The 11275-nt window shown below is 38.3% G+C and overlaps 1 pseudogene; it reads right to left on the minus strand.

The window, feature by feature from the left end:
- Nucleotides 1-215: 215 nt before the first annotated feature.
- Nucleotides 216-6154, minus strand: LOC139456993 (uncharacterized; annotated as a pseudogene).
- Nucleotides 6155-11275: the final 5121 nt, after the last annotated feature.

Raw genomic sequence — 11275 nt, forward strand, 5'->3', positions numbered from 1 at the left:
ATATCATTTTGGTAAATACATGCATGAGCGTACAAAGTAAAAACAAAACCAGCAGGTTATGAACATGTTACATCTATCTTCAAAATTAGATTTAATTTGCTGCGTTTGATCAATCATAAATTATTGTATAACCCTAACTATACTGCTCTGTGCATCGCCATACAGAGGTACGGTTACATTCTGCTTGGTTTTATTAGCAGAGGCAGTTAGTCTATCTAGTTCATGTACAATCTGTCGTATATTGATCCCCCGTTCCCCATGCTGTCATGCAGATCTTTAGTATCTCTAAGTGTCACGACTGAACAGTGGGTGGCAAAGCTCTCTGAACTGCCGCTTATGCCGTTGCCTTTACTAACGTCCTGAAAACTTATACCCGCTTCAGAATAAGCCGTATTTGACTCAGAGGGAAGACTGGATTGAGGTGTTTCAGCTTGATTTACCTTTTTTCTACAACAGCAACAGCAGCAGGCGATGGTGATAATTAGGATGATGATGACTGCCGAAGTAACTCCTGCTGCAACTATCAATAGAGTTGAAACATCCTTTGGAGGGATTTCTGTTGTCGGAGCTCCTACGGAGAGAGTGGTTGGTGCATTAGTTCCTGCAACAGAATAGTTGTCTCTTTAAAACAACCGTTTTCAGTCAATAATTTGCGTTTGTTACATGCGCAAAGACAGCATTGTTTTGGACCAAATAGGTGTAACGTGTTTCTTGCTGTACTGTTTTAAGGATGACGTGAATCATTCCGTGAAGTGTCAACTGTGCATGCTGCTTCGCTTATTGCTGGTGCACCCTCTTAATTAACTGTATCCGACTGGTTAGGTGCTGCAGATCAACTAGATTATGATAGCAAAAGTCGTGTTTGATCTGTGCCCGATTGCTTGTGTTCTATAAACAAATCTTTGGAGTAGAGTTTGTTCAATGATATAGAACATGGGTCTGTTATGTGTATGTTACAAAATCGTTTGAACTTGGAGTGTTTTGCGTTCTTATGCAATAAACTAAATGTTAGAAAGAAAAATAATAAAAGCGACAAAACCCTTTCCACATTGAAAAGAGTAGATTGTATTATTCACGAGCATGTGTTTATAAACCACATTTACATAGTGATGACACCAGGTGTTCGTGAAAAGGTGCGCGTATCATGCCCCACAGGTGGTACACGTCACAAACACAACTTAGAGAACAGCTTGGGACTTCATTCTTGTCACTTACGTGTCAAATTTAGAAATGTCCCTAACATGTCAACCATACAACTTTTGAAACTCAACCGATCTATTGTCACCACGTTTCATAACAAAAGTCCTGTCGACATCTTTGTGACGTTGGCAGTTTGCTGATTACAAAGAGGCCGTCTTTAATTTTGTCATTAAAACCATATGGTACACATCAGTAGATTCCAGTTATTTTCTTTTGGGGGGATTATCAGAATGTAAATGTTGGTAGACACAATTGGAAACATTTCTGTTGATGCCCGATGTATGCTGACTTTTGTCCAAAATTCCTGTTTGGCCTCTCCAACATAAATCAATCCACAAAGGTGTACATTGAACACCATATGCGCCAGAACGTATTAAAAGATTAATGTCTCCAAAACTCATAAAGCCAAAGTTAGGTAAGATGCAATAACAAGGCCAAGCATACTCTATTTCTGAGAGATGATCAGTGACTCAAATGTATATAAACAGAACAGACAAAGAAATTTTATCAATTTCTAAAAATCGAGATAAAGAAATTATCATATCAATACAGACATATCAATCCTATCAATAAAAAAATGAAGAAAGTTTATCAAAACTAAAACTCACTCGGCAGTAAGGGGCCATAAAGGTGTAATGTGAAACTGCGCATGGGATCTCAAGTTGCCTAGCACTATAAAATCGGCATTAGCCCGGACTAGAAAAGCAGCCACACTCACACACACGTATGTGAAGGACAGGCTCCAGTTAAACAAGCGTGACGGCATATAGGCTGGGATAAGAGTAGCTTCTCTTTGATAAAGGGCAGTTACTCCAGCGGGCGGAACGACGGATAGCCGCGAAAAGCAAACAGAAACAATTTGTCTCGGCGATGAACATGTATGTAGTTACGCCACTCTTTTAGAAACAGATGACAACTGGAACTATATTCAATGTGGTCACTGTCCGGCTGAAAAATCACTAAAATTCTGACGTGAAATATATATTCATGCAAACAAATCCAGGAACACCTGCAATGCTTAGGTAACGTTTGTGAGAATGAGAACAGAGAAAAAGGTTCTGACGAGGATGTTTAGGGATGCACATGCAGCAACATTGAGAGTCTCTTTTCTCCACTGCTCCTATCACACACAAACACGTATTATGTTTACTCATGTTTAACATTCACCAAAGGATAACAATGTATGACACGATTAGATTTTCGTGCATGCCAGCCCCATGATTTTACATTCTGAAAAAAATTAGAACTTAGTATGAGTGCTGTATAAATAATACAGAATAATACAGAATACGCTCACTTTTTCGCGAACCACTGGTTCATCACTGTTTGATAAATACATTCTTGTGATATTGTCGGAATCATGAATAGGACTCAGCTTTTGGTAGAGATTTCTTATCATTATGAAAACCATTTTGTGGTGTTAACTTACGCTAACTGTCGTAAGTTTTGTCAGTTGAATATGCTTGACAACCAGCTGACGTGGCTTGGTTCGTGTTAACATAATACGTAGTTGCAACCTCCATAGAAACATTCAAACTACTACTAGGAAACGTGTCTTAGTGTCAAATAAACAACTGGATGTTAAGAAACATGTTTTACGATAAGAGTTGTATGTCAGTATTGTACTTTTTTTTCGCACATGTAAACGTTTCTAGTTTGAATACACTGTTTTGAAGTCAATCCGTAAACACAGCACGTTTGACTTCTACTGGCAATACATAGCAAAATAAAGTAACATGACCCTCTGTAAATGGTGTTAAGTGTTACATTTAGCACTTAGCATGTATGCAATGGATAAACATGTCCCAGTCCCCTAACCTAATCATGTTAAAGACATTTGTCTTACATGTGAATCACGGCATGAATAATACTTACTGTTCGGCTGTAACTCGTTTACACCTTCAGGAGTAATATTCCATTGGTGATTACCACAGTCAAAAACAAGCGTAACGTTCCCGAAGTGTGCTTGTGTCACATTGATGGGCACAGTTTTGGTCAGGTATTGTAGCGTTCCTCCAAGGGTCAGGTGTGTAGCTGACACTCCCGAGTTGCAGTGTTAAGCGGTAAGATTCAGAGCAGTGGTAGTCTTGAATGTCCACTGTGAGGGATATTCCGTCACCCAGATTCACTGAATCAACATCCACATCACTGGTTATGTTGACCGAGGGAATCTCTAAAACATCAAATATTACATAACCGTGTACATGTCTCGATTAGAGTAATCTCATGAACATAACAATCTACATGTTTATCATTGTATTAATACATATATCAGGTTAATTAATCAAATAACAACATTTCAATTATAACCGGAACAGTCATGAAGATCATGCTTATGTAAGGAATTGTAGAAGGGGCATTGTCCATTGTTTGCACTGTGGAATTGTCACTTTTACAAAAATAACCAAAAGCTGTCAACATTAACCACAGTGTGACAATGCAACAATGCAATATTTTCACCATTGTCCCGTTGTCGCATTGCCGCGCTTGAAATGATACTTTATACGTTTACAAAAGGGCGACAATGCGACAACTTCATGTTTCAAGTGCAGTTCATAAAATGTGCGAAAAAATTATTAAAATGCATATCAGTTCAGTTTACCGAACATGGTGCAGGTCTTAGACGTAGCGTTGGTACAGCACTGACAAACCAAAAACCATAATCAGGACGAATCAGCATTTGAACACTTGATCATAGTCCTTCGAAATTCCTCGATTTGAGTGAGTGATCGAGTTCGTTTTTTTAACGCTGCTTTGAGCAATAATTTCGTTATTTCATAGCGTCTGAGTTGAGAGGAAGGTCTTAAGGGATGCATGTGATCAGTGCTGGGATTAGAAACCACATTCATACTTTCATTTGCGCCAAGGAAACGCAACTCTACACAAGCAATTACGCCGGCTAAATGACTGTTGGAGACCAGATCAAAATAGCATAGAAATGCAAAGAGATTGTTGCTTGCTGTGAAAACACATTTGCTTTACAGGAAAAACGTCACTTACAATAAGGATATCTGAAGTATTTGGAAACGCTGCAAGCGAAGATTTGTTATTGTTTTGAGAAAAGCAACCCGCATTGCCGTTGGTACTTTGGTTGAGTAATAATTTTAGCTTATGAAAGGCTACTGGAGTTTGAAAAGAAGCATAATTCTTTCTGCGCATGCGCATATTAACTAATTTACCTCAAATGCACACCATTTAATGGAACAGGGAGACAAAATAACAAAATGTCATGTTGTCGCATAGTTGAGCATTTCTAAGAATTGTTTACACATTTTATATTGGGCGACATGTTGATAACGTTGGGGAAAAGTCATAAATAGTATTTAAAGCGCGACAATACAACAAACTTATATCCTACATTAATAAGAGAGAGTGTGAAATATTTTCTTGAACTAAATATGAGGTGAGGTAAGATGAAGTTGTTTTTAGCGTCTCCTTCATGATTATTGCACTTATGTAGCGATGTGCATTCACGTGTGTGTGTGTCTACGCCAACCCTCGTATGCCCACGTACGCACACACACATCGTATTGATCTTTACCCACCATATCCCTACAACCATCGGACTATGTCAGACTAGGTCAGCCCTCATGGATCCATGCGCATGCTTACATACATACTCCATCCTCCCACCATAACCCAACATCCATTGAACTATAACCGAGACCACTGAGATACCATGCCGCAGTTTAACATGAACACCCCTCTCACACACAGTATACTGACTCCGAGACGAACAGTTGTTTTAGTCCCTTAATGCCGGGCGCCAGACAGGGTAACAACAAGTATTATCTTTTAACGTCTTTTGGTATTACGCGGACGGGAATCGAATCCTGGACCCTCCGCTCTACCACTTGGCCACTGAAGTGGTCCGAACTAGAAATGAGTATAATTGCATATCAAAATGCATGTATACATGGAAAAAGACTTCTACCTACCTGCGACGACAAGAAGACAAAACGTTGTTCCAACATCTCCTCTATCAGTACATGCCCAGTTCCCTGCATGTTGTGGCTGCACACTGATTATCGTGATTTCAGTCTGTGTTTGGTTGATGATGCTTGCATTATATCCTGATATAATGGTGCAGTTTGACACCGCCGAACACTCTGGTGCAACTCCGCATGGGCAGTGGTAAATGATATTATTGAAGTTGACAGACGTGGAACATCTAATTTGAGCAGAAGTATCCAAGTAGGCTATGTCAGGACAGTTTATTACAGCTGTATCTGTGCACAAAAATAAATAGGAAAATATAACATCATTTAAGTAACCATATCTTCCATGTTTAATAGTTGTACATACCCTCGTTCACAATTTCTCTGTACAGTACATTATGCAATGAACATAGTTTGTCTTACAAACTGTAACCTTATCAGCTCGGCTATATAGGGATGAACATGACATTTAGCATTTCCACTTACCACTCTGTGCCAGGTGAACTGGGAAGATGGTGTGTATCGAGAGGAGATGACTGAATGCTTCATCTGAAAATATAAGAGCACTATATCAACGTTTGTCTATTATTACAAAGCTAAGATTAGTCTGAAAACTTCGGAAAGTGTCATTAATTAATACTACCGACTACCTTTAGTACACACGATATCCCTGGTTAATTAACACATCAATTCTTTCATTTACATCGGGGTGTATGTTACTTACTAGTATTAACCTACTAAGCAAGAAAGAGAGTAAATATGCAATGTTGTGGGTTAGCAATTCTCTCTCTCTCTCTCTCTCTCGCTCTCTCTCTCTCTCTCTCTCTCTCTCTCTCTCTCTCTCTCTCTCTCTCTCTCTCCGTGAAACACAACCCATACGAATACGGACTCTTTGTAGGAATTTAGCACTTACTTTGTGATTTTCCCTTGTCGATAGCATTTGCACGAAGCATGAACATCGCAACGTTGTACTGACCCAAACGTGACACGGTGAAGTGTTCAATAACTCGTATCATTGACATATCATTGTGCTGATAACGTTTCCTATTTCTTGTTCGATTCACTATTTATAACAATGACTGCCTATGTGGTCGTTGTGTTCCTCTGTAGCATTGCTAGTGTTTGTGTCCATTTCTCCGTATACATATCTGAATCTGTCAAAGTAAACACTAAACCCACGTTTACCACTCTTGTTATAAGCACAATGGATAAGGTATAGTCGATACTTTAATGCAGACTTCGTGATGTAGAAAGTGATTCCACTACAACAACACAGTTCACACACGTATTATTAATGTTCAAGTAGTCACCTCTATGTGTGACTGGTGTCATTTGTCATGCATATTATAAATCAATCGGTGTTTAAATATGATTATTACCCATATGGGTTCAAATATGAAGTGTAGTAACTTCTTGATGTTTGCAAAGTGTGCAATTAGTGATTCTCGAAGCTGATTGGTCAGTTGAACAAAGATCAATTTCATTGGACAACGGAACTATTTTTTTCTCATCCTATTCATTCACAAATCCACGCGTTTCCCTCCAGATGTTTTAAGTGCTACAATCTCACTGATTCGAGATTTTTAAGACAAGACACACAGTTTCATATCAACAACATGTTTTAACATTATTATTTTTTTCATTTATTTCACCTGATTTTAATTTTACAGTAAAACCAAAACTACATGTACGTCCCCTTTTGAAAACAAACATGGCTGGCCATTTGACACCTGTCAAAGTAAATAACCTCGTTAAAGCGGACGGAGTTATTCGTATAATTCAACCTCTGAACAAATTTAATGTCTTTGTTGTAAAAAATGTATATAGCCAGATCGAAGATTCATATTGTGATGTTGCCAGAAACTCTTTCTCATGCGCCAAGATCAACACCACCAAGTCCGGGTTTGCGTCTGTGTTAGAGGGTTTGCTGTTTGATGAATTTTTCGACCGCCCGTTTTGTACAGACAGGTTTGCCTTTGTGAACGATGATGCCATCGATAACTGCCAATGAAAATGAAAACACAATGAAAAAGACTAAACTTGACAAGTTGACATGAACTTAGCTCACAAATTTATAGAGGTAAGAAAGACACGAAAAATATGACTACTCACACTTTCACCGATGGCATGAGAATAAGAACAAATTCATTTTGCAACGACATTTAGACTTACCGAAAGACATCATAAAGATACACTATTTCGTAGAATTTTGTAACGGCGCGGAGCGGTATGCAGGCTGACTGACGTCCGGGCACCATACGACTATGAGGGTTAATGACACAGGAAAGGTGAAACTAAACATTATTCTTTGCAAATTAATCATTTCGGCATGCACATAAGACGGTTCAGAATTCAAAATGTCTACTTTGAAGGAGATCAAGGGTAGCATAGAGTGATACCTTAGCGACAAGATTACCAACATCTGGTCGCGAAATCGATGTACTTTGCTGAACTCGGAGAGGTTTTGAAATCAAAACAAAAATAATTAAGAATACAAGGAAAAGAAAACTTACCCCAGCGAGCTGATCCTGTGACCGATATTGAACTTAATAAACTCCGTGAATGCGGACAGCTTAGCACCAAGCCTCCAGATACCGTGTTAGTCTATCAACTGGCATTCGACTATTATGAATCACATCAAAATATCTACAAACTCCCTCCACAAGTGCGTTTGACAAGTCCTCCTAAAATCCCACATGCACATGTTTCCCATCAGTGACACTTGTCTCCAATCACACACGATGTTCATTAACCTTGTTGTCCGGATTAAACTGTAACGCCGGTTCTCTTGCCATTCCTGGTTTCGGCTGTATCACATCTGGGTCAAGTCGGGACATTCATTCCGACACTGTGACAGCAATCGTACTTTTCAAAGTTTACCTTCTTTTCGTAACTTTCCTCTAACAAACATGACTTATGTACATTCCGTCTATAGTAGCGGTTATGGGATGGATGTCGGTGGGGCACACAGAACACGACGCTACTTGTCAGTTCAGAGAGTAGATAATACTTATCATAGTAAACTCTGAAAATATAAAGCAAACATCATAAGTATTTTTGTAGAAGAACATAATATTGGCTTCGTTGAGATTAAACACAATTACATGACTTCATCTTATGAGCTAGCACATTAGCACCAGCATGAATAAATCCTTAACTATAAATAGCAGGTTGTGGATTATTTCTGAATAACTATATAAAATTGCCATTTGTACATACTTTGTGAATACATTTAATTCACACAAAACATTAATTCAGAAGGATAGCAATATATTAGTTATTAGTTTGAACCATATATATAATTGGGTTCCCCACTTACCACTGTGTGGCAATGAGCTTAACTGTTAGTGATTCGCAGCAACGTTCAAGGTTCGTTAGGGTCACATCATTCTATAACAAGTTGAAATACAACCTTGACAATACTAATAATGGCCATATAAAATAAGACATAAAAACATACATACGTTCTTATTTCACACGACATTCAGACAGTGATAGGTTTTAGAAAATGTTTAAATATTAATTTGGTTTAGTAAAGTGTATACTAGTAATACAGTATTTAAGTAGATAACATGCTGTATAGATGCAATTTTAGATTGAAATGAACTATATTCTACACAACCAACCGTACTGATAGTTGAAATACCTACTTTACTTTAAGTACCAGCTAGGTTTAATCATACACCGATGCATTAATCTAACACCTCTTAAGAAATACAATATATTCAATACCAAATATACAGTATATGAAATACTAAGACCACATAAACTAACCTGGATAATGAAATCCTCAAAACACAAATATCGATTCCCATAAATGCACACAATGTTCTACAATCTGCAAGGGGCTGATATTCAGGAAAACGATCCAATATAAATCAAAGTGACCCCCTTGAATACATGTGTATGACTGCCAACAGGACATGCCGGACAGAAACCTTTAAAACTACATACACAATATAAGATAGATAGTAAGCTGACCAGAGAAACTAAAGGAGACAGACAAAAGAAGCTTGTGCAGTGTGCATACGCATGGGTCAGAACCTGGCCTGACCCAGTAAGGTGGCTATTGTTAAATGCAGGGTGCATGGATAGGCTTGTTGTATTGAGGGCTTGTATAACTCTAAAGGTTTTTAGTGTTTGTAGGGTACTGTATCTAAAGTTTAAAGCTAAAATGAAACATCTCAAATATCAACTTATATCTACAAATACTTAAAACATGACTTGGCCACACGTCTATGCTGATGTTATAGGTTTTAACATTTTTTTTTCAAATGACACATAAACAAATTGACAGGTTTTCTGTGTTTCTTCTTCTCAATGTGAAATGCATGTCTCTGCCGATGCACGACGGGGGCTGTCTGTCAGTGACGAGATCTTGTCAAAACAAGCCTTGATTAAAAAGCCTGAAAAACCTTTTTTGAAACTTGTCTTCTTTACCAATGCTAGATAGTGTACGCTGTGTAAATCGGACAGAAATATAACTGCAATAACGTGATCTTTATAGTTTTGTAACAGAACTATAATCTTCACGCGTAACAACAGGTTAATTGAGTAATGCAATTTGATTGAATGGACAGTGTTTTTTCACACGCGGATTGATACAAAACAGCTTATTCTCGATCGGCGGCAGTTTTTTGTTTTCCTTGAAACAACTTTAATATGATTATAGGTAATAAATAGAATAACCCACTCGGTACGACTGATTACATAAAATATGTCACTCGTGAAATTAATGTTGTAAGTGCCTCGCAAATTAATGTTTACCGTTGGCGGACCCATATAAGCCTTAAGGTGGTGCATGGTGTTAAAATGACCATCTTTGAAAGTCGAGATTACAGAGAATTACACGGTATTGTTTAATATATATATTCATGTATAAAGTTCAAGCGTCTGGTTTGCATTTGATATGCTTACGAAGCATAAGACCACAATCGCTAACGGAGTACAGACTAACTAATACTTGAATACAGGGGGTGCTGGTGCACTGAGTTGAAAATTGTTACTGTTTTCCTAGTGTTATCTACAGGTTAAATGTCAATGCTTAAATAAATATATATGGTCTATAAAGTTATATTTGACGTATTTAAAATAATTGACTTCAATATATTTTGCGTTTAGGCAGATGTAAGCGTAAACAGATGTGTGCAGACTCTCTTAAATCTGCTAGAGACATGAAAGCTTCCTTTCAAACTTCAGAGTTCTGTTTCCACAATATGCACAAGTATTTATGGAACCAACTGGAGTAGAACTTTACTTTTTGTCAACATTCTCAGAACCAGACATGTAAGAACTAGTTTTGTTTGTTTGTTTGTTATTCAACGCCGCACTCAGCAATATTCCAGCTATATGACGCCGGTCTGTAAATAATTGAGTCTGGACCAGACAATTCAGTGACTGACATCATGAACGGTAAGCATTGGTTGCTGACGGCCTGTTCTACCCCGGATCTTCACGGGTCATACTGTCACTGAAAAGGACTGAATATGGTCCCTGAATGTTTGTTTGTTTGTTGTTTAACGTCGTACTCAGCAATATTTCAGCTTTATGACGGCGGTCTGTTAATAATCGAGACTGAACCAGACAATCCAGTGATTGACATCATGATTATCTATCCAAGCAATTAAGATCGATGCCATGCATCAACCAAGTCATTGAGCCTGGCCACCCGATCCCGTTAGTCGCCTCTTACGGCAAGCATGGGTTGCTGTAGACCTATTCTACCCCGGTTCTTCACGGGTAGTTCCTATATATGTGTGAAACCAATTTGGGATTGATTCTAAAGAACAAAATATGATCAATTTATGTTAATATAAATAAGTTTTTGATATTTGAAAAGCAAAGAAGTACTTATCCATTTGTTAGACAGGCATTTGACTGAGTGAGTGAGTGATTGAGTTTGTTTTACGCCGCTTTTAGTAATATTCCAGCAATATCACGGCGGGGGACACCAGAAATGGGCTTCACACATTGTATCCATGTCGGGAATCGAACCCGGGTCTTCGGCGTGACGAGCGAACGCTTGAACCACTAGGCTACACGACCGCCCCTTTTGACTGACTGAAGCTGGCAGGATGTCAGTGTCTCGAAAACGCACTTGATTTGTTTTTCAATCATTTTCACATACAATTTGCACA

This window comes from Haliotis cracherodii, unplaced genomic scaffold (assembly GCF_022045235.1).
Source record: "Haliotis cracherodii isolate W230 unplaced genomic scaffold, xgHalCrac1.p SCAF_12, whole genome shotgun sequence".
Classification (NCBI taxonomy): Eukaryota; Metazoa; Mollusca; class Gastropoda; order Lepetellida; family Haliotidae; genus Haliotis; species Haliotis cracherodii.